The sequence below is a fragment of the Capsicum annuum genome, chromosome 2 (assembly GCF_002878395.1).
Source record: "Capsicum annuum cultivar UCD-10X-F1 chromosome 2, UCD10Xv1.1, whole genome shotgun sequence".
NCBI lineage: Eukaryota > Viridiplantae > Streptophyta > Magnoliopsida > Solanales > Solanaceae > Capsicum > Capsicum annuum.
Genome location: NC_061112.1, coordinates 62,953,810 through 62,979,994, shown reverse-complemented (window position 1 = coordinate 62,979,994; position 26,185 = coordinate 62,953,810).

Here is a 26,185-nt window from a genome sequence, read left to right as displayed (position 1 = left end):
AACTTAGACAACTAGTGTTTAACGCCCTTATCCTAAACCAAGTGTTATACCATCCTTATTCGAATGTCCCACCCTTATACTCCCTAAAATCTACCAATTCTATGATGATTAACCTTTATCAGTTCATCTTATAATATCAACCCATGTTAAAATATGTAAAATCATAAAATGAGAAAATTCAACAACACTTGTACTTTAAGACAAGCCTTTTTACATAATCTCATTTCAGGTGATCAAATAACTTGTAAAATTATCCAACAAGTAATTATTCAATAGCATGCTTGTAACAAGTAGAAAAATAGTCTTTTAACATACATACATTAATCATATTGAGTTTTTAACTCTAATTAAATTATCACCTACCTCAATCCAAGTCCCATAATGCTCTAACAAACTTGAGCCTTGCATTTTCTTGCAATGTCGACTTGATTGTGGTCTAAAATTAAAAATATAATCACTAATCAAATAATGGTCTAACATTTCAAGGATTAAAACCTAATATCATAAACCCATGGTTAAAATCATGATCATTCCCTTATTCTAAGTTTTTTCTACCTTCATTCCACTTTAATTATATGAAATTCATATTTACTAGGATGAATTATAACCATCTAATTAAAAACCATCCACCCATAACCAAAACTCAAGGATTAAACCTTTTTTCACTATTTTATACTAGAAAATTAACATGTTAAGTTAATCCCTCCACCATGACCAAAATCTAGAGATTTTATGAATTAATTAACAAAAAAACTAGTTAGTTGGTGAATTGACTTACCTTAGTGACCAAAATTGGATGGAAATGGGTGAAATTCATCCTAAATCGCCTCCCAAAGACCCTTGAATGTTTTTGGATAAAAATAACATTTAAGTAAAAAATTATTTTTTACTGCACGTAGACCGCTATAGCGACTAGATTCCTTCTATGGTGACCTTGATATTGCTAGATCGACCCGCAATAGTAGGACTGACCATCATTGACCCCACCATAGTAGAATTATAGTAGCAACCTGCCTTCTTTCATAGTGGCCTAAATGAGGTAGAAAGTCTGGTAGTCCCAATTTTTGGCTAATTTTACAACACATTCCAGATTTTGACATTTCAAACTAACCCTTTTATGTTAATCACTATAATTAGAGCTATACTAACCTAATTCAATTTTAAACGTTTCTACGAACACCTTAACCTATGAACTAAAATATTATGGACTTAAGTCACATAGTTATCAACCTATCCATTCCTGAATTTACCTATACCACCACACACTTGAAATTCATCCAAGACTAGGCTAGCTTAAAAATTTTAACAATTTATCTAGGGAGAATCTTAACTTGAATTTTGGCATGCTAACTATAATATAATGATAAAAAGGGTTGTTATAAAAACTTATCAAGATAACTATTTAAGTAGGAGTGATTCCATCATAAAAAAAGATAAATTGTTAAAGGATATACACTGGTAGATTATTTTTTTGAGGTGGTGTGTAGTCTTTCATCCATACTAGTTGTATAATAACCCTAGTAGTCTTTCTAGGAGGAATAATAGGTATCAACACTATAGGTTATTCTTTAACAAGTACAGAAGCAAGAACCTCAAAAGCTGGACTATCTTGGCATTGTTAACCTATCATGTTTTCTTCATGATCAACTACATCCTCCTCAACTACTAAATGGTGATCTTTAACTGAATCAATAAAATAATGTTCAGCTAGTTTATCATCTAGTGATATGAAAGGGTAAGATAGTGTTGAAACTTATCCCACCTATTTGTGGTTTCATCAAGGTTAAGACACTATTATAATACCCCGTATTTCTATCTAGCTTTGATTCATCCCTAGAATATCAAAGACCTAGATTTATAGATGAATACCTTTTATTCCCTATGGTATTTTCAATATTTTGACTATTTATCATGTGTAAAATTGAATAAGCTTTTCGTCGATACCAAATTTGCCCAAATTCGACACTCGGATGAAAAGTTAGAGCCATTTTAGTAAGACAATGTACCATTTGGTACTTTAGCACGTCGCAGAGTCAGTCAAAATGGCATATGTCAAAATCTAGTGAGCTTCCGCGATTATGGCACATCGCGCCAAGGCTCAATTTCAGAGCTGTCAAAATTCCAGTGCACCAACGCGATTCCATCTCATCGCAGTGCCTTTCTAATTTTCAACCAAGGTGGCAACGCAATTTCCACCGTGTCGTGCCACCAACCAGTTTTCTAATTGCCCAGTTTCTAGTGAACTAGCACGATTTCACCGCGTTGCACCATCATAAAAAATCTGGATTTTCAGATTCCGTTATTTAATCCCAAGGACCAATTGGTAATTTCCTAAAGCCCTTAATCAGCCTATATACAGGATTTAAATCCTTAATAGCCAAAATTTCTCATTTATTTTCACTATTCCACAAAAACAAAAGCATTCTCTCTAAAAAATAGAAAGCTCTAGCCCCTAAGTTTCAGAAGCAATCTCAAGAATCCATCCAAGAGTCTTCAAGAGCTTCAAGGATCTAGATTTCCAGGTATGTTAGATGTTGATTCTTGGGTTCCTTCTACCCAAGAAGTCCAAGAATCCTTTTCAAAATTATAAAGTTTATATATTTATGAGATTTCATGATTTATCTGTATTGAAGTTCATGATTATGTGTTTTTGAGTTTTAATTCATGATTTAGGCTACAAGTTTTAAGAATTAATTCTAGCATGTGATGAATTGTGTGATGTTCATGATAAAACCCCTTTAAATTGCATGTTACTTGATGAAATCATGATACTTAGGTATAGTATTTGTTGTATAACCAAAGCATGCTCCCTATATTTTTGATAAAATTCTTATGTGAAGGAAGTAGGGGATTATAGCATATTGACAAGAATTCCCCAATTATGTATAAGTTCATATATGCTAAGTGTTTGTTGAAAATCTTTAGTAAATGCATTGTGACATGTTAGCATGAAATCCCCAATTATGTAAACTTTAATGCATGTTAAGTGTTTGATGCAAGACCTTGTTTGATGAATTATGAGATATTGGTATGCATTCCCTATGCAACCACATGTTAATATTTCCAAGTGCTTGAAGATATGCTTTATTGAGTGTATGGTGAATGATAGTCTATTGTTATATTGTTCAAGAGTGGTTAGGTCTTGTATTATTTATGTTATTGAGTCCTAGGGGTATTTATACCCGACAAATTAGTTGATTGTCTAGAACCAGTGTCAGTTTTCAAGATAATCTTAGTCGTGCCATGATCAACAGAACTCAGTACTCTCAGATAGTTATTGAACGTAGGAAATCTCAGCATCATTAGTATTCCAGCTTTTGTTCAGTACTCAACTCAGATCTTAGTAGTATTTAAGTATTCAATTTAGAACTTAGTAGTATTTAGTCAGATAACGATATTCAATAGTATTCCGTCAGTCTTTGGAACCAAGTGAAGTCACCTAGACTAGTCAAGTAACATGATTAGTAATAGATTTAGCTCAGTCTATTACAGTCTAAGAAAAAGAATCAGTCAGTGTCTTTCAGTTGAGAGAAGAATTCAGCACCGAGAGAACCTAGGGATGGGGGCTTACCCGTTAGAGAGGACTGAGATTCCTAGAAGCAATCCCTAAGTTCCAGAACTACATAGACAGTGTAGGTATGGGATGTCATCCTCAAGATAGTATTGACATACTCAAGTTTCACCCGTTAGTATAAGACTGATCCCAGGGGTCACCCGTTGGATAGTACTGACTCCACAGCAGTAGTATCTTTACCCATGGCACGGTACTGACACTCTTCCAACTAGGGTTATAGGTTGGACCCCAAAGTATCTAGAAGAGGCATGTCGGTTAGATGACTACCTCCCACAGTATCAGCTTCAGAATTAGTCTCAGTGAAAGAACTCAGCTCAGTAGCACAGATTCAAGAGTATTGGATAGAGTCACTCAATAGTATTATCAATGGATTTAGAGATCACCTGCTATATAGAAATAATCTTAGATTTAGTTAAGAAGTATCAGTATAAGTATCAACATATTCAAAGATCACCCATTAGATAGGACTGATCTCAAATACAGTTAATTAGTATCAAGTACCATTAGATTCAGAGATCACCCGCTAGATAGGTCTAATCTCAAATTTAGTTAATCATCTTCATTATCAGTATATTCACAGATCACCTGCTAGATAGGACCGATCTCAACCTCAAACAATAAGATATCAGTATCAGTAGACTCAGTAATCAGAAATCTAGTTATTAGAATTCAATATTCAGTATTCAGTGTTACTATGATTTTAGTTATTGTTTATGTATTCATGCATGTATCCTCATTCAGAATACTCGTTTATTTAGTCAGTATAGTTCATGCATACGAACCCTTGTATTTAGCCTTACCTCATCTAGCGTAATAGTACATTTAAAGTACTAACGTATACTTTTTTTTTACGCTATTGTGTCTTATACCATAGGTTCAGAAGCACGAGTTCCAGAGCATCCTTAGCAGTTTAGACTCATCCAGCAGCAGTAGACTTAGCAGTGAGTCCTCATCATTCAAGGATGTTCCTTATTTTAGTATTGCATTAGATTTAGTATTTCAGTAGATGGAGTTAGTTGGGGGTTTGTCCCATCAACTCCAAGTTTAGACAGTTTAGAGGCTTTCAGACTAAAAGTTCAGATAGTTGTTTTAGTTTTGGTATTGATATATTTTATACAGTTGTAATTCAGTTTGAACCTTATGGCAAGTTTTTTGCATTATTACAGTATATTATTTAGTTATTGCAGCTGGTACCAGAAAATGGTTAGCTTATGGTCCTTTAGGATTATTAGTACCATGTAGCATTCAGGGTACCAAAATCGGAGCGTTACAAACTTGGTATTAGAGCCTAAGGTTTAATAGTATCCTAGGAAGTCTTAAAGTTGCATCTAGTAGAGTCTTGTGCATGGGTGTGTTGCGCACCACATTTATGTACAGGAGGCTATTAGATATTTTAGGAACAGTTTCCCTTCTTCCGATATTCATGTTATGTGAGTGAGAATGAGATCAAGTTACTTCTTAGTCTAATCCATCTTCTCTTTTTATTTACATAATATGCCTTCCCACAAAGGTAATGCCCGTAGGGATGATAACCAGCCACCTCAGCCCGTAGATCCTGAGAATGAGAATGTGTCGCATGTAGAGTTTCAGGCAGCTTTTTAGGTGCTAGACTAAGTTGTGACAACTAGTGTTCAGGGTAAACATTAGGCTATAGCCCCACCTTAGCAAGATGGGGGTTCAGCCACAGCCAGAATCATAGATTTCATGGAAATAAACCCGCCAGAATTCTTTGGGTCAGTGGCAAGTGAGGACCCATAGCTTTATATTGATAAGGTGAAGAACATCACTCAGATTATGTATATTTCTGAGGAAGAGAGTGTAGAATTAGCATCCTATAGGTTGAAGGATATTGCTAATGATTGGGTAGTAATGTGGAGGAGGAGTAGGGGGAAGATGCAGCTCTCATGACTTGACAGGTATTTCAGGATGCTTTTCTAGTTAAGTTTTTCCTGCTAGAGATGAGGGTAGCTAAGGTAGAAGAGTTCATGAACCTGAGGCAAGGCTCTACACAAGTGAAAAAGTATTGCCTTAAGTTCAACCAGTTAGCTATGCATGCTCCTGATTTGATGGTTGACCCTAGATCTAACATGAGTAAGTTTGTGACTAGTGTGTCTGAAGTGGTATTGAAGGAGTGTAGGACTGCTATGCTCAATAGAGATATATATCTTTCTAGTCTAATGATTCACGCTCAATATATTGAGGAAGATAAGATGAATGAAAAAGAAAGAGTGAGTAAGAAAGCCAAAATAAATAGTTATAGTTTCTCTCAGGCAGGGTCATAAGGTGGTAATCGTTCTCAACATAGTTAGAAGTTTTCAGTCCCAGATTTATACTCAGCTAGTGTACCCACACAAAATTTTAGGGATGTCAGTCATGATAGGGTGCTAGGCTCCAAATCCCTGGGTAGTGTGAGAAGTGAGCATACCTATCAGCTGCGTGAAAAATATGGTAAGAATCACCTAGGTACATGTAGAGCAGGCAGCGAGGTATATTTTGGATGTGGTAAGCCAGGCCACAGGATGCGAGAGTTTAGAGTGCTAGCTTAGAGTGGTAAAGAATTGTGTCAGCAGGGCGCCACTTCCAGTACCACTAGTGACTAACGTCAGAATAGATTTTATACACTCCAGACCAGTCATGATCTAAAAAATTTCCCTAATATAGATTCAGGTACGTTATAAGTCCTTCATCTTCATGATATAATTTGTTAGATCAATTGCTTCAATTTGAGCTTAAGTTTTCAGCATGAGCTAGTCAGTAAAGCCAGGCAGCCAGTTTAGCAGTCAGGCAGTCATATCCATGTAGTTTGTTTTCTCATCTTTTCATCTAATCATTCTATCAGAAATCTCGAGAATGTAACTATTACAAGATTAAGAGTCCCAGTAGTTGCGAGTTCAGTTCCTGAATCATGCATTATATTCAGACTCCTGAGGTTTACTTATGATTCAGTCCGTAAGTTTCTCATGCATTACCTTAGTTTTCCCAATATCTCAGTAAAGTAAGCATTCTTAAAGGGACATGGAGTCCCTAGGGGGAGATACCCCATAAATTCCTTGATGCTTTCATGTCCTTAAACCTATTTAGCCACATGTACATATATTCCTTACAAATTTAGTATCGGTTATATTTGCACATTCAATCATGCATTCAAGAGTCAGTTCAGTCAGATATCCATGCATCAAATATGCATGTTTAGTATGAAATCTCAGTATATCAGTAGTTTCGGTCATATAGTCATGTTTTAGATGCTTATGTCTAGTAAGTAAGTTCAGTCTTCTAGTATTCTCAGTTTTATCAATCTCATCCGAGGACAAATGTTCCCAAGGGGGAGATATTGTAATACCCCGTATTTCTATCTAACTTCGATTCATCCCTAAACGTCAAAGATCTTGATTCATAGATGAATACCATTTATTCCCTATTTTATTTTTAGGATTTTGACTATTTATCATGTGAAAAATTGAATAAGCTTTCCGTCGATACAAATTCACCTAAATCTGACACTCAGATGAAGAGTTAGAGCTATTTTAGAAAGACAGTGTACCACCTAGTACTTTAACGCGTCGCGGAGTCAGACAAAATGGAAATAATCAAAATCCAGTTAGCCTCCATGATTATGGTTTGTCGTACCAAGGCTCAATTTCAGATTTGTCAAAATTCTAGTGCACCAACGCAATTCCACCATGTCGCGATGCCTTTCCAGTTTGCAACAAAGGTGGCAATGTAATTAAAGTCAGTTTTTAAGATAATCTTAGTCGTTCCATGATCAACAGAACTTAGTACTCTCAGACAGTTATAGAACGTAGGAAATCTTAGTATCATTAGCATTCCAACATCTATTCAGTACTCAACTCAGATCTTAGTAGTATTCAAGTATTCATTTCAGAACTTAGTAGCATTCAGTCAAATAATGAAAGCCAGTAGTATTTTGTCAGTATTCAGAACCTAGTGAACTCATCTAGACCAGTCAAGTAACATGACCAGTAATAGATTCAGCTCAGTCTAGTACAGTCTAAGAAAAAGAACCAGTCAGTGTCTTTCAAGTTGGAGAAAGATTCAGCACCGAGCAAACCTAGGGATGGGGGCTCACCTATTAGAGAGGATTGAGATACCTAGAAGCAATCTCTAAGTTCCAAAACTACATAGAAAGCATAGGTATGAGATGTCATCCCCAAGATAGGATTAACATAATCAGGGGTCACCCAGTAGTATAGGACTGATCCCAGGGGTCACCCATTAGATAGGACTGACTCCACAGCAGTAGTGTCTTTAAACGTGGCACGATACTAACACCCTTCCAACTGGGGTTAAAGGTTGGACCCTAAAGTAGATAGAACCGAAATGTCAGTTAGATGACTACCTCCCACAGTCTCAGCTTCAGAATCAGTCTTAGTAAAAGAACTCAGCTTAGTAGCACAGATTTAGGACTGTTAGATATAGTCACTCAATAGTATTATCAATGGATTTAGAGATCACCCGCTAGATAGGATTGATCTCAGATTTAGTCAAGCAGTATCAGTATCAGTACCAACAGATTCATAGATCACCTCTTAGATAGGACTGATCACAAATACAGTAATTAGTATCAAGTACCATTAGATTCAGAGATCACCCGCTAGATAGGACTAATCTCAGATTTAGTTAATCATCTTCATTATCAGTATATTCAGAGATCACCTGCTAGATAGGACCGATCTCAACCTCAAACAATAATATATCAGTATCAGTAGACTCAGTAAACAGAAATCTAGTTATTAGAATTCAATATTCAGTATTCAGTGTTACTATGATTTCAGTTATAGTTTATGCATTTGTGCATATATCCTCATTCAACATACTCATGTATTCAATCAGTACTGTTCATTCATATGAACCCTTGCATTTATCCTTACCTCATCTAGAATACCAGTACATTTTAAATATTGGCGCATACTTTTCTCTTATGCTATGGTATCTTAAACCATAGGTTTAGAAATACGAGCTCCATAGCATCCTTAGCAGTTTAGACTCATCCCACAGCAGTAGATTTAGAAATGAGTCTTCATCATTTGAGGATGTTCCTTATTTTAGTATTGCAGTAGATTCAGTATTTCAGTAGACGGAGTTAGTTGGGGTTTGTCCCATCAACTCCAAGTTCAGATAGTTAAGAGGCTTTCAGACTAAAAGGTCAGACAGTTGTTTTAGTTTTAGTATTGATATATTTTATACAGTTGTAATTTAGTTTGAACCTTATGGCAAGTTTTCCACTAGTTTTATGCATTATAATAGTATATTATTCAGTTATTGTAACAGGTACCAGAAAAGGGTTAGCTTATGATCCTTCGGTATTATAAGCATCGTGTAGAATCCGGGGTACCAAACTCGGGGAGTTACAACTATAATACCTCAAATTTTCCCAATATTCTTGGATTTACTAAGACTATTTAGAGCTTAAAAATCAAGCCTTGAAATCCATAAACAATTAGGAATCATTCGGGTTGCTTTTCGGTACTTAGAAGTAGATTTTAGATATAGAAATGGTCCATATGCCGCACCCAAATAATCCCAAGATGAGACCTACATTGTGGAGGTATATGAAGGAGCTCAAATTTTAGACTATATAATGGAAGGTGTGGCACACAAGTGATGTGTCGTGGAAACACAACAAATTTGATGCTTAAAATAATGAAATTATGGTTGTACTTAGGTTATTTTGGTTGATATAATATGGTTTATTTCTTGTTACAAGTGAACAAGTCTATAATAGTGTTGGGATTAAATTGGAAGAAAAAACCTAAAAATACTAAGAATAGAGAAGATACGAGTCACCATACAAGTCAACACATCATACGACTCATAGGTTGACTCGTAAACACAATAAAAGCAAAAGTCAAACTGAGTAACTGAGTAGCTAAGTATAGAAAAGATACAACTGGAGAATTTGAGTCATAATATGAGGATACGAGTTATATCAGAAAATCATAAAGAGAACAAAAACCAAGAATACAATTCAAAGTTGAAGTCTCAGAAGAATACGAGTCAGAAGTTTGAGTATAACTCATATGATCCAACAGTAAGCAAACCAATGTCCAAGCATGGAAAGAAAAAAAGTCCTAGGTGGATACGAGTGAAGGGCATGAGTTATATAGTCAAGGTACGACTAGTGAGCAGGAGTCGTAAGAAGTAAAAAGTTGAAGCCTGGAAGATCAGACACTGGAGTGGATACGAGAGGCACAGTTTAACTCATAAGAAGTCCTTATGAGTGGACGAATGAGTCATATATTATGCCAATATTACCTTTCCTTTTCCATTTAATTAGGAATTCTAGGTGATTTTGAGATACTATAAGTACCCTAGGGTTTATCTTTTATTAGGTTAGACTCTTTAACATTATTTTACTCTCTTTGATACTCTATTACATACTTTTGCATTAATCTTGAGATTTTGAGTAGTTATTATTCAATTGAAGACCGTGGATTTTATTTATCTTATTTTGTGCAATTTATTACATGAATTCTTCATTGATTATCATGGGTTCTTACATAAACATGTGCAGCTAATTTCCCTGACTAGGGTTGTGGGAACCTGGTAGATTAGCTATGTAAAGGAAGTGGAATGTTTATCTCTTCTAGGGTTTATGCATATATCTTAATCTTTTTCACCATAATTGACCTCAGAGCTACTCCAGAAGCTTGGGGATAGCTTGTATTATAAACATCCTTACAAGGGAGTTTGTTATTAGGAAAAGGGGATTAAGACAGTAATTTGTGATTCACATCCATCTTATTATTCCATCATCTCATATAATCAAATTGAGACTCAAAAGGTGAAAGTTGAACCAAAGTCATATAAAATGAGAAATAAGATGACGCCTTGCGACTCACAAAGTAAAGGGTAAGATTTATCAACATGTTCACAAGACGGTTGAAAATACATAGCTTGTTAACTTTATATGTAGAACAATGAAATAGGTGGGTTGAACACGAGAAATTTATAGAGTTGGGAATTTAGGTGTAACACAAGCCTAGTGTTTGCCTTTTATTGTTTAAAATTCCAAATATTCAAGATTTGCTTACTAGTTACCGATAATTCCACAATTCCCCTATTTATATTCCGCACTGCTCGTGGATTACATCAAGTTAAGCAACTATTAAATGTTTTCCCTGTGGGATCAACCCCAACCTAGTTGGGTTACTATATTTGGCATCAATCCTAACATACTTCTTTTGGAGGTTAGTTGTGGGTGACATCAAAATTTTGGCGCCATTCCTGAGAATGATAGTTTGAGTAGTTAATTTAATTGGTGAAGTTTGTGAGTTTTACTTTCTATTTTTTATTTGGCATATACCGGTGTATGCAAAACATGAAGAGAAGAGATAATCCCTTACTCCCTTTTGATCTAGAACCTAAATGAATTGTTTAAACACCTTAAAAGATGTCAGGATAAGTTTGTGATGGTGTTTCTACTGGGGTTCAAGATCCTCCTCCTCCACCTATTGATCCCAATGTAGAACTTCTGCGTGCTCCAGGTGATCCATAAAATGTTGCAGATTTATAGATGCAATAGTCAATAGCTGCTACTAAGAAAGAGATAATAGCAGCTAAAGAGGCCTAATTTGATGAAGAGGCTAGCTTAGCTCAGTAAAGAAGACTAGCTAAACCATATCAAGTAACTGAGCATTGAGATAGAGTTTAGAGAGGCCGAGCTCCATTAATTCCTTCATATCAACAATTGTACCCATATAATAATGAAGAGGATATGGGTTATGTTGAACCTGCTAAGACAAGAGCTATCGTTCCTTCTGCTTTACCACCCAATGTGAAGTTAGATATTACTAGAGCTATGATCCAATTGTTGAATTTGAAGGGTGTGTTTTCAGGATCAGCTACTGATGATGTGAACATAAATCTTGCTAATTTTACTAGGATCTGCATGTCACACACTATTCCGAGGATGGATCAGGAAGCTTTAGGATTGAGGTTGATTCTATTTTCATTGACTGGTGAAGCATCACTATGGTTAGGGAAACTTTCAAAAGGTTCAATCACTACTTTTCATAAGTTGATTAAATAGTTTCTGGACAGATTTTACCTTATGTAAGGATACTACAATTGAAATATGAAATTTAAAACTTCAGACAGTTGCCTACAGAATCCTTATATGAGGCATGGTTTAGATTTTCTAATACTGTGAGCAGGTTGAGACTACTGAGCCTGTTAAGACAGATGGGAAGGATGAGACCACACAGACTTTTGATATAGGGTACACTTAGTGCCCCTCTTCTAGTACAGTCTGTACCACCGTTCCCAGAAGGTATGCCATCTGTATTTATCATGATCTCATAGGTCATGTGAGGCAAGGCTATGATGAGACTGGGCACGTTGGAGGCCAAGGTCCGAAACATTGAAGGAGGTGTAAAATCTTAGGTAGATTCAAAGTGGGATCCCTAAGATAGAAGGGTACAGGGAAGGTTGGATCCATTCGAGCTGTGGATGATCTGACAGTTGGAAAGTGTCCAGACTTCGGATATTATGGAGGTAAAAGCTGAGGTGGCTGAGATAAAGAAGATGGTTGTGGATTTATATGATAGACAGATCATCCCAGAGCCCGTGGTTACAAAGGTTGTGCCGACTGATGGATAACTAAATGAATCAACCATAACTGGTGTCACTACTACTGACATAATCCTAGTGCTGAGGGGACTACAGTTGATGATTGTGCGATATGAACTGAGGGCCCATGTTATGATATTATATGAGCCAGCTCCTTGAGGTTCCAAGTATGTTCTCGATCATATGTACTTTATTTTTAGATGCACTGGGGACAGTGCATAGGCTTTAAGTTGGGGTGGGGGTGTACCAAGGTAGCCATAGGCTATACTTGACATGGGGGTGTACTAAGGTCCTAGGTCTATACTTGCTATGTTTCAAAGCCCGTGGCCACAATCTAAAAATTTTGAAGAACTGGCATATTTTTGTGTTTTATTTTATGTTGTCGTTGTGTATTATGTATGCTGGAAAAAGCTTAAAATATGAGGAGAATTTGTATCTGTGGCAGTATATTTGTTTTGAATGATTATACTAGAAATTGTTTGATTTGAAAATTTTTGTGCTGTAAATTTGACACCCCTCCTAATATTTTTGTATTAACTGTGCGATATGTGTATGTGTGTGAGACAACATTTAATCTGATAGTGGCATTAGGCTTTGGAATAAAAAAAACTTGGGTAGACAATTACATTACTGGATTAGTAGTACTTAGCAATGTAACCCTGTGCAAGTATATGTGAGACATTACTAAATTCTCGGTGTATCAAAATCTAGAACTTGCCCGGTTACTTTTACATAGGATTAGGATAGTCTAATAGGAAATGAGCATAGGCCATTTTTGTTTTAAGTCTACTCGGGTCTAAATGGCCAACCAAATAAATTATGAATACTTTTTTTCAAATGTTTGAGCCTTAACTGACCCAATTATTTTGTTTAGACCAATTTCACCTACCCGTTTCTATAATGAACCTGTATTGGCCCTAGTCGTTCTTAGACACTATGCACCTCAATTTAAGAAATCACCTAAGTTGAGGGTGGCCATTATAGGGGTGGGTTGGAAAAATAAGTGTGAAGAAAGAAGTGTGAAACAAAAATGAAAAAAGATAGGTGTGGTGAAAGTAAAAGAAAAAGAAGAAAAAGTTGCAAGAAAAGAAAAAAGAAAAGGAAAAAGAAAGTTAGAAAAGAAAACCGGACCTAGACCATGAAATATGCTTAAAATAAAAAGGGAGGCATAAGGAAGGTAATAAAATTAAAGAAAAAGTGAAAAATAAGTGGACCCCAAAAAAAGTAAAGTGTCAAGGAGGTGTAGTCACTAACAAATCTCAAAACGATACCATAATAACCCCTTTACAAGCTGAATAAAGCCCCTTAGTGATCCTGTTCTAACTATCCAAAAACCTAGCAAAAAAGCATATGGGAAAGCTTATGGTAGTCTGCATACACCAACGATACTTCTTTGTGTGTGAAAGCATATTTTTCTATATACCTGAAAATTGATTGTTCCATATTAAGTGAAATAGGGATTTCTTTGATTGTGAGCACACGTAGGGCAAGTTGTTAGGTTTCTAGCCTGTTTGACAAATGTAATTTGTATATACCTAGTTGCCTATTACTAATGTAATGCCATAATTGGATTCGTTTTTGTAATTCCATGTACCGAATTGTATACACAGTAGGTTCTTGGAAAGTCAAAATTAGGAGGGGGAATAAAAGTCACTGCCATAGGTACCTTAGGATCTTCCTATTCAAGCATCATTTTGTTTTGTCATAGTTTTGATATTTATTTTGCCCAAGGACACGCAAACTTATAAGTGGAGGTGTTGATGTGTCGTGGAAACACGATACTTTCAATGCTTAAAACAATAAAATTATGCTTGTACTTAGGTTATTTTGTTTGGTATAATGTGGTTTGTTCTTTGTTATGGGTGAAACAAGTCTATAATAGTTTTGGAATGAAACTAAAAGAAAAAGAACCAAAAAAACTTAAGACTAGAGAAGATAAGACTCATCATACGAGTCGTCAACACATCATAAGACTCATAGGTTGACCTATAAACATAACAAAAGCAAAATCCAAACTGAGAAGCTAAGTATAGAGAAGATACGACTGGAGCATCTGAGTTGTAGGATGAGAATATGGGTCATATCAGAAAATCATTAAGAGAAGAGAAACCAAGGAAGCAATTCAGAGTAGAAGTCTTAGAAGAATATGAGTCGGAAGTCTGAGTATGACTTGTATGATCCAACAGTAAGCAGACTAGTGTCCAAGCATGGAAAGACAAAAGTCCAAGGTGGATACGAGTGAAGTCCACGAGTGGTATGGTCAAAGTACAACTCATGAGTAGGAGTCATAAGATGCAGAAAGTTGAATCCTGGAAGATCAAACACTAGAGTGGATACGAGAGGCACAATACAACTCGTAAGAATACCTTATGAGTAGATGAACGAGTCGTACCTTGTGCTGACATTACTTTTCCTCTTCCATTTTTATTAGGATTTCTAGGTTATTTTGAGATACTATAAATACCCTAGGGTTTATCTTTTATTAGGTTACACTCTTTAACATAATTTTACTCTCTTTTATACTCTATTACATACTTCTGCATTATTCTTGAGATTTTGAGTAGTTATTATTCAATTGAAAACTTTGGATTTTATTCATCTTATTTTGTGCAATTAATTACCTGAATTTTTCATTGATTATGATGGTTTCTTACATAAAATGAGCGGCTAATTTCCCTGACTAGGGTTGGGGAACCCTGGCGAATTATCTATGTAAAGAAAGTGAGATATTCATATATTCTAGGTTTTACACATGTATCTTAATCTTCTTAACCATAATTGACCTCAGAGCTACTCTAGAAGCTTGGGGATAGCCTATATTTGAAAATGTCCTCACAAGGGAATTTGTGGGGATAGCCTATATTTGAAAATTTCCTCACAAAAGAATTTGTGATTAGGAAAAGAGGAATAAGACAGTAATTTGAGATTGACATCCATCTTATTATTCCAACATCTCATATAATCAACTTGAGACTCAAAAAGTAAAAGTTGAACTGAAGTCAAACACAAGGAGAAATAAGGAGACGCCCTGAGACTCACAATGTAAAGGGTAAGATTTATCAACACATCGACAAGATGGTTGACAATACATAGCTTTTTGACTTTACTTGAAGAACAATAGAACATGTTAGTTGAATAGGAGAAAATTAAGGAGTTGGGAAGTCAGGGGAACATAATCCTAGTGTTTGCCTTATATTGTTTACAACTCCAAACATTTAAGATTCAGTTACTAGTATAATTCCAAAATTCCCCCATTTACTTTCCTCACTGCTCGTGAGTTGCATCAAGTTAAGCAACTGTTCAACATTTTCCTTGGGGGATCGACCCCAACCTAGTTGGGTTACTATATTTGGTATCGACCGCAACATACTTTTTTGTAGGTTAATTTTGGGCAACATCAACAGGCAATGATGGTGAATTGAGGGGATTGTCGAACCCCCTCTCCGTGTTCGGATGAAATTTTGTCGAACTCCATATTTTAAGGGCTCTTTGGTCTTTAATCTTTTTAGAAAGAAACCCTTATTAGCTGAAAACACTTCCAATCCATTCATTCACCAAACCTTCATAGGTTAAACACTCCCTCTTCTCTACCAAAACCTCAAAATTTCTAACTTTTAAAGAACATCAAGAAATCAAGGTCCAAGGCTTTCTCTTCAAAGATTCTTCTCCAAACATCATATCTAGGGTACGCAAATTAATATTTTAAGTGTTGAAACCCCATCCCCCCAATAATAAAGTTCAATTTTAGTGTAATCCATAAATATTGTTAGCATTTTATAAATCAAGATCTATAATTTAACCCCTCATTCTCTCCCTCTCCTATTTCAAGAACTCCATAGAAGGGTTTCTCAAGTTTAAGCTCTAAGGTTGCAAGTCCAAATATTTTCCCCAAGAATCCTTCAACTTAAGGTATGCAGAAATTTTATCAAGCTGCATGCCTAAAATTGTATGATTTTCTTGAATTAAAGATTTTAGTTAGGGTTTATAAAGACACTTTCAGTTTCCTCTTTTTATTTGATAAATTACATGATTTTCTTGAAGTCTTTATTTATGATTATGAGTTTCATGAATATTGTACTTATTTTTAATCCTATAAAGGTTATGTGTTGCCCTTATGATTCTTGACATGATATTTTACATTATTCTTGAAGCTTATACAAAGCATGATTTTATAGTCTTTATGATAGTATAAATTACAAACTCTAATTTTTAGAAATTATAAAACTATGCAAGTTTTAAGCATGTTTTTCCTTGAGTTATGTTATAAGTATGATTTACTATATGATATGGATATTAGGCTCACAACATCACAGTTTTATATATTTGTTGAATACAATCTCAAACATATGATTCAGTTAAGAAACTAAGTACTAATATGTTTTGGAAGAACTATTTAGCATCAAGCAAACAAGGGTTCAGATAATCTAAGTTTTATAACTATGTGGACGTTGTTGTTTTTTCTTCCTTTTAAGTGAACCTTTAGGATCCTTATGTATATGGTTCTAACTTTGGTTATTTGGAATAACCTTTTTCAATGTAGGTGTATGACAATAGGCTTCATGATGCTCAGGTAGTTTATGTCAGTCATAATAAACTCTCACCTAAAGACTTTACTCTATTTTGATAATCTACTTGATATGATCACTATATAGTTTCAGATAGTATGATTTTGGATATACAGTTTTAGAAATGATTAATTTTCTTTCTAAAGATATTATTTTTGTACAAGCTTTGAAAGAATCATCTTAAAGAATAATTATGTTTTAAGACTTAGTGTTGTTTACTCTATTTTCCAGAAAGACTATTTTGGCATAGAGCCTCACCATTTTAAGGCATGTTTATTTTCACTACTTTGTTTTTAGACTTACTTGAGGATTAACATTGAATTTATCTATGATCTTAGTATTATTTTTTCATTTAGTTCTTTGGTTATTTAGTTTCAATTTTAGTATTATGCAAGTTTTCTTAAATTACCTAGTCCTTGTCTTACAACTCAATACCTTTCCTATAATGACACATACCTTCATTGTATTACATTATCATTGATGTATCTAATAGATCTACAATTATAAAATCAGACTCTTTAATAGGATTTGTTTGTTACCTTTAAGTGAGTACACATTGTTCCAGAGGATTTGCAAGCTATCCCAGTACTGAGTTTTGTTTATTTACACAAAGTTAGTCATATTCAGTTGTCGCAGAGGCTTCATAGATAGATAGTCAAGTTGATTCATATGTAATTAGTTTTCAATGTACTTTTGTTTTATTATTTAAAAAGTGTGCATCATTGTATTTTATCATTATGTTCAAATAGCTCAACCTATATATTAGTTTCTCCATCAGTTTAGATATGTTTTTTTTATAGTTATGCCATACCAGAGTAGGATTGTATTCAGGGTGTAGACTCAAGACGTGACAAACATGGTATTAAAGCATAGAGTTCAAGTATCCTAAAGAGTATATAAAGTCACGTAAGTAGAATCTTTTTTATGATTGTGAGGGGACCAATTCTATAATAAGGGACTATACACATTTAAGAAAACTTTTCTATTATTTCATTATTCTAGATCATGCAACAAAGCTGTCTGATAAGGAAGTTATGCAGGTTCATTCTTTACTCCAAATTCCTCTAACTATGTCTCGTCTTCAATTTAATAAAATAAGTAAAGCTTAATTTCCTATCAATTAGTGTTCTCAGATAGAAATATCAGATATTTTAGAACTTACACAAAGGGCTTGAGAAGATCTCGTTAGTGTGTTTTAGTCCATTAATTCTAAAGCTTACCTCCTTGTATCATGCTGTTGAACTAGAGTGTGATATGAGTTTATAGTTTTCATTAATCCTTAATTATAGGTATCACCCATAAGAGGAGAAAGTATATATTTAGATTATTGGATAGACTTGTTATTTGAGAGTTAGTGTGACTTAGAGTGTTATGAGCCATAAGTAGTAGAATGACCTTAGAGTTGGGGGTGTGAATAGAAGGATAATGAACAGAAATGTGGGATATAATGATGGTTAAGGTTTGTATATGGATCTTTGTATCCACTAAGTTAGTAATGGTGTGATTTGTCTTTAGGTGTTAACTAAGAGGTGATAATTGGGGTGTAATTTTATGGTACTACTTAGAGGAGGAGTTGTTGGTTATAGTGTTAAGATATCATCATTGTGTTAGAAAATTATAGGTCATTAATGAAAGTATAAAGTGGTTAAGGATTGATAGGTCTAGGCTGCACTTTATAATTTTGAAAAGGAAACCTATAAGACCCCATAAAAATCCTCATTGTTTACGTCCTTTAAAGCATGCCAAAAAAGGTCCCAACTTAGAAAATTTTAGCTAAGTGTTGGGACTTATTCTTTTCTAAAGCCTTTAAACTTTGAGGATTTTGTTTACGACCTTCCTACTCTTAGAAAGTTGATTTTTAAGTTGATCATGATCGGGGAAGTCCATAGTACATCTCGGGTGAGTTTCAGGTTTTTCGAACTAGCGTAAGGGTGAGTTTGGATGTTCAAAACAGTGATGACTCGCGATAAGCCTGCAAAACGAGATTTATTCCTATTTTTAGAAGTCACGATAATGAGATTTATTCCCATTTCTGGAAGTCGTGACAACAAGATTTATTCCCGTTTCTAGAAGTCGGGACACGAGATTTATTCCTGTTTTTGGGAGTCATGATGCGAGATTTATTCTCATTTCTAAGAGTCATGCCACGATGGTCAGTTACATGGGAAAGAGAGTCCAAGGAGTAGTATAGCCATTTTTCCCACCCTTATTCACCCATAAACACGAAATTCAGCCCTAATTCACCAAAATATATTCACTTTCTCTCAAACTCTCTAAAAAACAAGCCTTAGGGTTTTCCATTCAACATTTAAATCTCAAGAATTTGACCATCAATATTCTCAAAATCAAGCATAAAGGTATGTTAAATGTTCATGGATCCTTACCTCCCATGGAGCCCAAGAATCCCTTTTGAAAATACAAGTTTGGATTTTTCATGAATTCTAGGTGTGAATTTGGCTGTATCCATATTCATGATGTTGTTTGAGTTTTAATCCATGATTAATAGAAGATTCCATGAAATTGAATAGCATCTACGTTGAATTGAGTAATCCCCATGTTACGAATCCATGAATTAGCAAGATGGGGTATTGTAATTGCCATGATTATGTGTTATTCATGATTTAGATTCCAAGTTTCCAAGAATTGATCCTAATATGAGATGAATTACATGATATAGCCATGTTAATCCTAGGTGTTTATGATTTAATAAACCAAGTATGCTTCTTATGTGTTTGATAAATTGTCTATGAGAATGAAATAATGCCTTTATAGCATGCTAACATGTATTCCCCATTCATGTTCAAGTTTATACATTACAAGTGTTTGATGAAATGCCTTTATCAATGAATTATGACCAAGTAACCATTTTTAGGTTATTCAAGATAATGCTTTGACTAACTTTTCATGCTATCGAGTCCTTGGGGTATTTAATGCCCGATAACTTAGCTGTTTATTGAGAGCTAATGTCAGTTACGAATAGTATCATCCATGTACGATTAGTCCTCCTCTCAACTAGTTACAAAACTCAGTAGAGCTCAGTCAGTAACAGAGCTTAGGAAAAACTCAGTAAATCTCAGTATCAACCCAATCTAGTTCAGTATACTCAGTCAGTGTTATTCAGTTGGGGAGTAGGAACTAGCACTGAGTGAGTGTAGAGGTGACGACTTCTCCCGTTAGGTAGGCAGATTCATTATTAGCAGTCTCACAGTATAGAAATACATAGCCAGTGTAGGATGTGAGGAGTCACCCATCATATTAAGGCTTGGCTACCTCCCAGGGGTCACCCATCAGATTAGGTTTAACTTCCTATTCAGGGTCACCCGCCAGATAGGCTTGACTACAACAGTTGTCTTTACCCGTGGTATGGTACTGGCACCCTTCCAATTGTAATACCACATATTTTGGACTAGAATAAAAATCCATCATTCCTATGCGTGGATGTTTCAAAAGCCTCAAATCCTCTATAAATTTATTGTGTTAATCAATTATGTAGTCTGGGAATCTATTTGAGCATGAATTTAGATTATAGAGGTACCCTAACTCAAGTACAAGTTGAAAGCTTTCCTATCGTTCAAGTTTTAGTGAGAGTCAAAACTTGGGTCAAAATCAATCGACCATAACTAGTTGTATATGACGAACTGGGCAGTTTACCATATATCAAATAAAATCTCTTTGAATTAGCTTTTCAATAATACCAAGGTCTAATAATACCAATTTTGCCTAAATTTAATATCGGAGCAAAGAGTTATGATAATCTCAGTAACTTCATTACTCTTAATCAGTCCTCAGAACTCATTATATTCCATCCGTCATTAGAATCCAGTAAACTTAGTTTTAGCTCCGCTAAACAATACCAGTATTTTTAGTTCAGTTAATTAGTACCAGTTCAGCAAATCAGTTCAGTTAAGTTATTTAGTTTGGCCCAGTTATTTAGTTTAGTGTCTTTTAGATAAGAGTAGGATTCATCACCGAGCGAACCTAGGGATGTGGGCTCACCCACTAGAATAGGACCAAGATCCCTAGAAGCAATCCCTAAGTTCCAGAACTACGTTGCCAGCGTAGGTACGATATGTCACCCGTTATATAGGACTGACATACTCAGGGGTCACCCGTTAGCACATTTATATGTATAGGACTGATCCCAGGAGTCACCCGCTAGATTAGGACTAACTCCACAACAGATGTCTTTACTGGTGGCATGGTACTGACACCCTTCCAGTCAGGGCAGAGATTGGACCCCAGTCATCTTAGCTTGAGGCATGTCGATATACATCTCACAATTTCAGTAACAAATTCAGGACTGTCGTATACAGTTAATGCTTATCATTGTAAATAGACTTCAAGATCACCCATTAGCTAGGACTGATCTCAACTATGATTAATTAGTATCAGAATCATTAGATTTAAAGATCACCCGCTAGATAAGACTGATCTCAGACTAAGTCAAATCATCCTTATTATCAGTATACTCATGATCACCCGCTAGATAGGACTGATCTCAAATTTAGTTACTCCAAGTAGAACGGAACTCAGATAGTTCCATCAGAACTTAGACTGTCAGATACAGTCATTCAGTATCAGTTACATCGGTTAGGTCTATCATCATAGTTATATCAGTTATATTATTTTTTTGAACTCATGTATCAGTCATATCAGTTATCAGAATTCATGATATCAGTATTCAGCTTCAGGACTGTCAGACACAGTCAACTAGATCAGTTCTTCATAATTTAAACTGTCAGAAATAGTCGTTCATCTATTCAGTATCTCAGTATCAGTACACTCATATTGTCAGTATTCAGACTCAGTAGTCAGTATCTCTATGAGTTCAGTTACAGTTTTGTATGCGTGTATATATTCTCATGTTCATATTAGTCAGCATTGTTCATGCATATAACCCTTTGTATTTAGCCTACCTCACTCGTATACTTAGTATATTCAGATGTACTGACATATTTGTGCTATGGTTCTTTCTCTTATGTTACACCATAGGTTCAAAGGCATGAGCTCCAGATCAGTAGTAGTATTCTAGTGTTCAAAGTTTGCAGTGAGTCCTTCTCATTCGAGGATGATATGATTATTGCTATATTTACTATTCAGTTTCTAGATGGGGTTAGTTGGAGACATGTTCCTTCAAATCCTTATTTAATTCAGTTAGAGGATTTCAGACTAGATGTCAGATTAGATATTCAGATCTCATTATTTTCAGTATTTATGACTTGTTTTGCTATTATTATACCTTTTTCAGATATTTTGTTATCAGACATTTATTCAGATCTCATGGGTTATCTTGTGGTCCTTTGAGATCATGAGCACCGTGTAGCATTCTAGTTCAAAAATTGGGGTGTGACACCAACTGGGGTTATAGGTTGAACCCCACTCAGTTTACTCAGGGGCATGTCAGTTAAGTGATAACTCCCAAAGTTTCAGTTTTAGTCTCAGTCTTCAGAATAAAACTCAATTCAGTTCTATGGAATCAAGACTATCAGATACAGTCACTCAATTATCTATATATTCAGTTATCAGTTATCAAATCCAATTCCATATACTCAGTTACAGTATGTGCAGTATGTTCAGTAGTTACAGATCCTCCATATATGCTAATCTTGTTCTTACATATCATTTATTTAGTTATTATTCATGTATATAAACCCATGCATTCAGCCTTACCTCATTTAGCATACCAGTATATTCCCACGTACTAATTGCATACTTATTTCTTGCGCTATGATGTTTCATATCATAGGTTCGGACTCTCAGGTTCCTAACCGTGTTTAGACAGATTCAGTCAGTATGAGAAGATTTAGCAGTGAGTCCTCATTGTTCAAGGATATACTAGTATTTCATATTTTTAGTAGATATAGTAGTTTAGTAGTCGAAGTTACTTGGAGGCTTGTCCCATCAACTCCACTTTTAGATAGATTCAGTTAGAGGCTTTTCAGACTAGATTTTTCAGACAGTATTTTAGATTCGGATGTTATATTTTATTGTCAGTATTTCAAATTTTGAACCTTATGGAATTTCATCTTTTCATTCCACATTTAATTTAGTATCATTGTTCAGTGCTCACAGCAGATATCAGTCATAGGTTAGCTTGTGGTCCCTCAGGATTATAAGCACCATGTAGCGTTCGAGGTGTAGACTCGGGGTATTACAAAACCCCTTGATGCTTATAGAGTTATCAATATAGTTTAGATGTATGGATGGATAAGCATTACTGATGTTTAAAAAGAGGATATGCTAATTGTATGTAATTAGATAGAATGTAAGATTATGATCGGCTATTGCTATCATGAGTTTTTAGTTGACTAGTGTGTCTTGATTTTATCTACTAGTTGCTAAGACTGAATAGTACGTGAACTGTGTTGTTAAATATGTCTAGTATTAGACAATAAGTTTGAACTGTGGATGATTACTGAGGTGGAAATAATAATAGCTTAGGGGTAGTGATGTTATTTATATAAAATTGAGCTAGTAGAATTGAAATAATGTATTTAGTAATTAAAGTTCTTTTATTTGAAATAAGTGTGATGGTGTTGGTATGATACAAATGTGTACCCACAGTAGTATATGCCTTTATGATATTCTATGATTATTAAGTGATATATATGGCAAGCTAGAACCCTTGAGTTTATAAGAGTGGGAAAGGCTAAGTATATAGAATATGATGTTCTTAACAATTGAATTAAGGGATTAGAGATAGATGAAGTTGAATCTCTTAGTATAGTTTCAAGATCCTTTATATTGGATAGATATCATATTAGAGGTATGATGTTAGTAGTCTAAGAAGATGTGGTCAGATTGTTAAGTGTTAGAGAAGTGGTTATGTTTACCAGTTAGTGTAGAAGTTATAGGATAATGATTTTAGAAGCTAGAAGAAGTTAAGAGTAGTATCTCTAGAAGGAATGTCCTAGAATGTATTGAGTAACTTCCAAATATAGTTTTCCCTAATAAGTTAGTGTTTATGTGAATAATGATAGACCCGACCATGAGTAAGGTCATTATAGTTAAAATTAGAGAATATTAAAGAGGATCACAAATGTAGAATTTTGGTTATGGTCTAAAGGGGAGATGATAGGGCAAAGAACCAAATCAGGTTTTAAGAACCAGACAATGATGTGTTTCAGAAAGAGTTATGATATGATAGCAATGCATTCCTAGTCCAATATATTCCTCATATTTGATCATTATGACACCCTACTTATGCCTTGTATATCAATATTATGCCTATAAACCATGCTCATACACTTTACACATATCCATGCTCAATTTTAGTTCCTAATAAGAATTAATAGTCTTATGTAGTAGTCAAAATCACATGATAAGCTCTATGAACCAATGCATTAAACTTTTCATTAAAAACTCATACAAACACATGATAAGATCTTAATAACTAGTGAAAGTATGGTTGAATAATTTAAAAATAAGATTATACAGGAACACATGTTGAGATTATGCTTTGAATTTATGGTAGAAGATCCATATTCAAAAAGGTATTTGTGATTATTCTAGAAGAAATGAAACAAATCATGCTATGTTATGCATATTCCCAGATAAAAACTCTTTAAAAACTCATGCATATGATCTCTTGTTCTAAGCCCTATGTATGTCTACCTATGAAAGTGATGGATCATTATATCATGTTCATGCTTGGATTAACTCCCTACTCACACTCTATGAGTTAATATAAATGATGTTTGTACCTATGATACTATACTTCTTAAGTTCTATTTTTGAGCGCCAAGGTCGCGATAAGTATAAGTCATAGTTAAACATAGTACCTTCTATTCAAGATCCTCAAAGGCTGAACAATGGTTTATATGGAACATAATATATGTTTATTATTATGGAAAATTGTGGTATGCCTGTTCTATCTAAGGTTATAGATATAGAGAAATATCAAGCTGAATATTTGCTAGATGTAATAGTTAGATAAGAATGTTGATGTATCTCTTTGTAGTAGTTCATGAGATTGTAATAGGTAGGGTTATTAGGGAAAGTAAGAACATTCTTAAATAGTTTGGTTGCCTAGAAGTCCATGAAGTTATAATAGCAATAGTCTTGAATATGGTGTTGGCATACATATGGATAAATACATAGTACCCTAGTAACTTTTTTATTAGAGGTTAGATTTATAGATGAGGTGATAAGAAGAAGTAGTATTATTGGGATGAAATCTCTAATGAGAAATAAAACATAGAATCTTGTAGTTTAGACTAGTATTATTGCCTTGAATATAGCACCACATACCTCTGATTTGGGCTTGTACATGGTATCAACATGCAGTTAGACTCCAGAGTTTATTGATCATTTGTGCCCTTGTGAGGCATATAAGTTATAAGGGTTAAAGTAGCGAATTCAGAGAAGAAGCATAGTAGAGAAGTGTTTCTAAGATAAAGGCTTCCAATTTTATGGTCTAATGCAGGAATAATCTTATTCCTATGTCTAGTGCACCCCTATTTCATGTATTGTAACACCAATACAAATGAAACCTATGACCAATCTTATGTCCCTAAGTAGTTTTTCATGTTCATGCACTTTTTAATTCAATGAACTCATATCTTATGATATATTTGTGGTGTCCACACTCATAGTATATGCTTTTGCATCACACAATAGTTGATTACTAAATCCTTATAGTTAGTACAGTCCTATCTGCATGGATAAATATAAATCTATATATTCAATAGGAATTACTTCAGTGTAGCTTATTTATTTTCCTCCTAAATCAAGGCCATCATTCAAGGATGAATAATCCTAAGGGGGTGATGCAAAAAGTAAGGTTACGTTGGTTCGAGCAAGTGATGAGAAAGGGCTCTGATGCTCCAGTGTGGAGGTGTGAGACACTGGCTATGGATGATTTTATGTGGTATAGAGGTAGGTTGAAGAAATATTGGAGGGAGGTGATTAGGCATGATATGGAGCAGTTACCACTTATAGAGGACATGAACCGTGATAGAAAGTTGTGGAGGATGTAGATTAAGGTAGAGGATTAAGGAGTGGGAGTGGTTCGATAGCAGTAGGGGAGCATTCTTTATTTGGATCTGAAGTTTCTTGTTCATGGTGTTAAGTGATGTCAATGGTTTCAGATAGATAGTTGTAAGTATTATACTATGGCTAGCAGTGTTAGTTTATTTTGCATACTATACTAGTTTATATGCAGTTATATTTTGTGTTTGTTATACTATTATCAGTCCTAAGTCAGGGGTCTATCAGAAACAACCTCTCTACTTCACCTGAGGTAGTGGTATGGTCTATGTACACTCTACCCTACCCAAACCCTACTATGTAGAAATATATTGGGCATGTTGTTGTTGTTGTTATTGTGGTTGATCTTAGATTTTCCAAAATTTTTCAGACCCTAAAAATCAAGTCATGATACTCATAAATCAATTAGAAATTATTTAGGTTGCTTTTTAGTACATAGAACTAGTTTTTAGATTTAGAAGTAACCTAT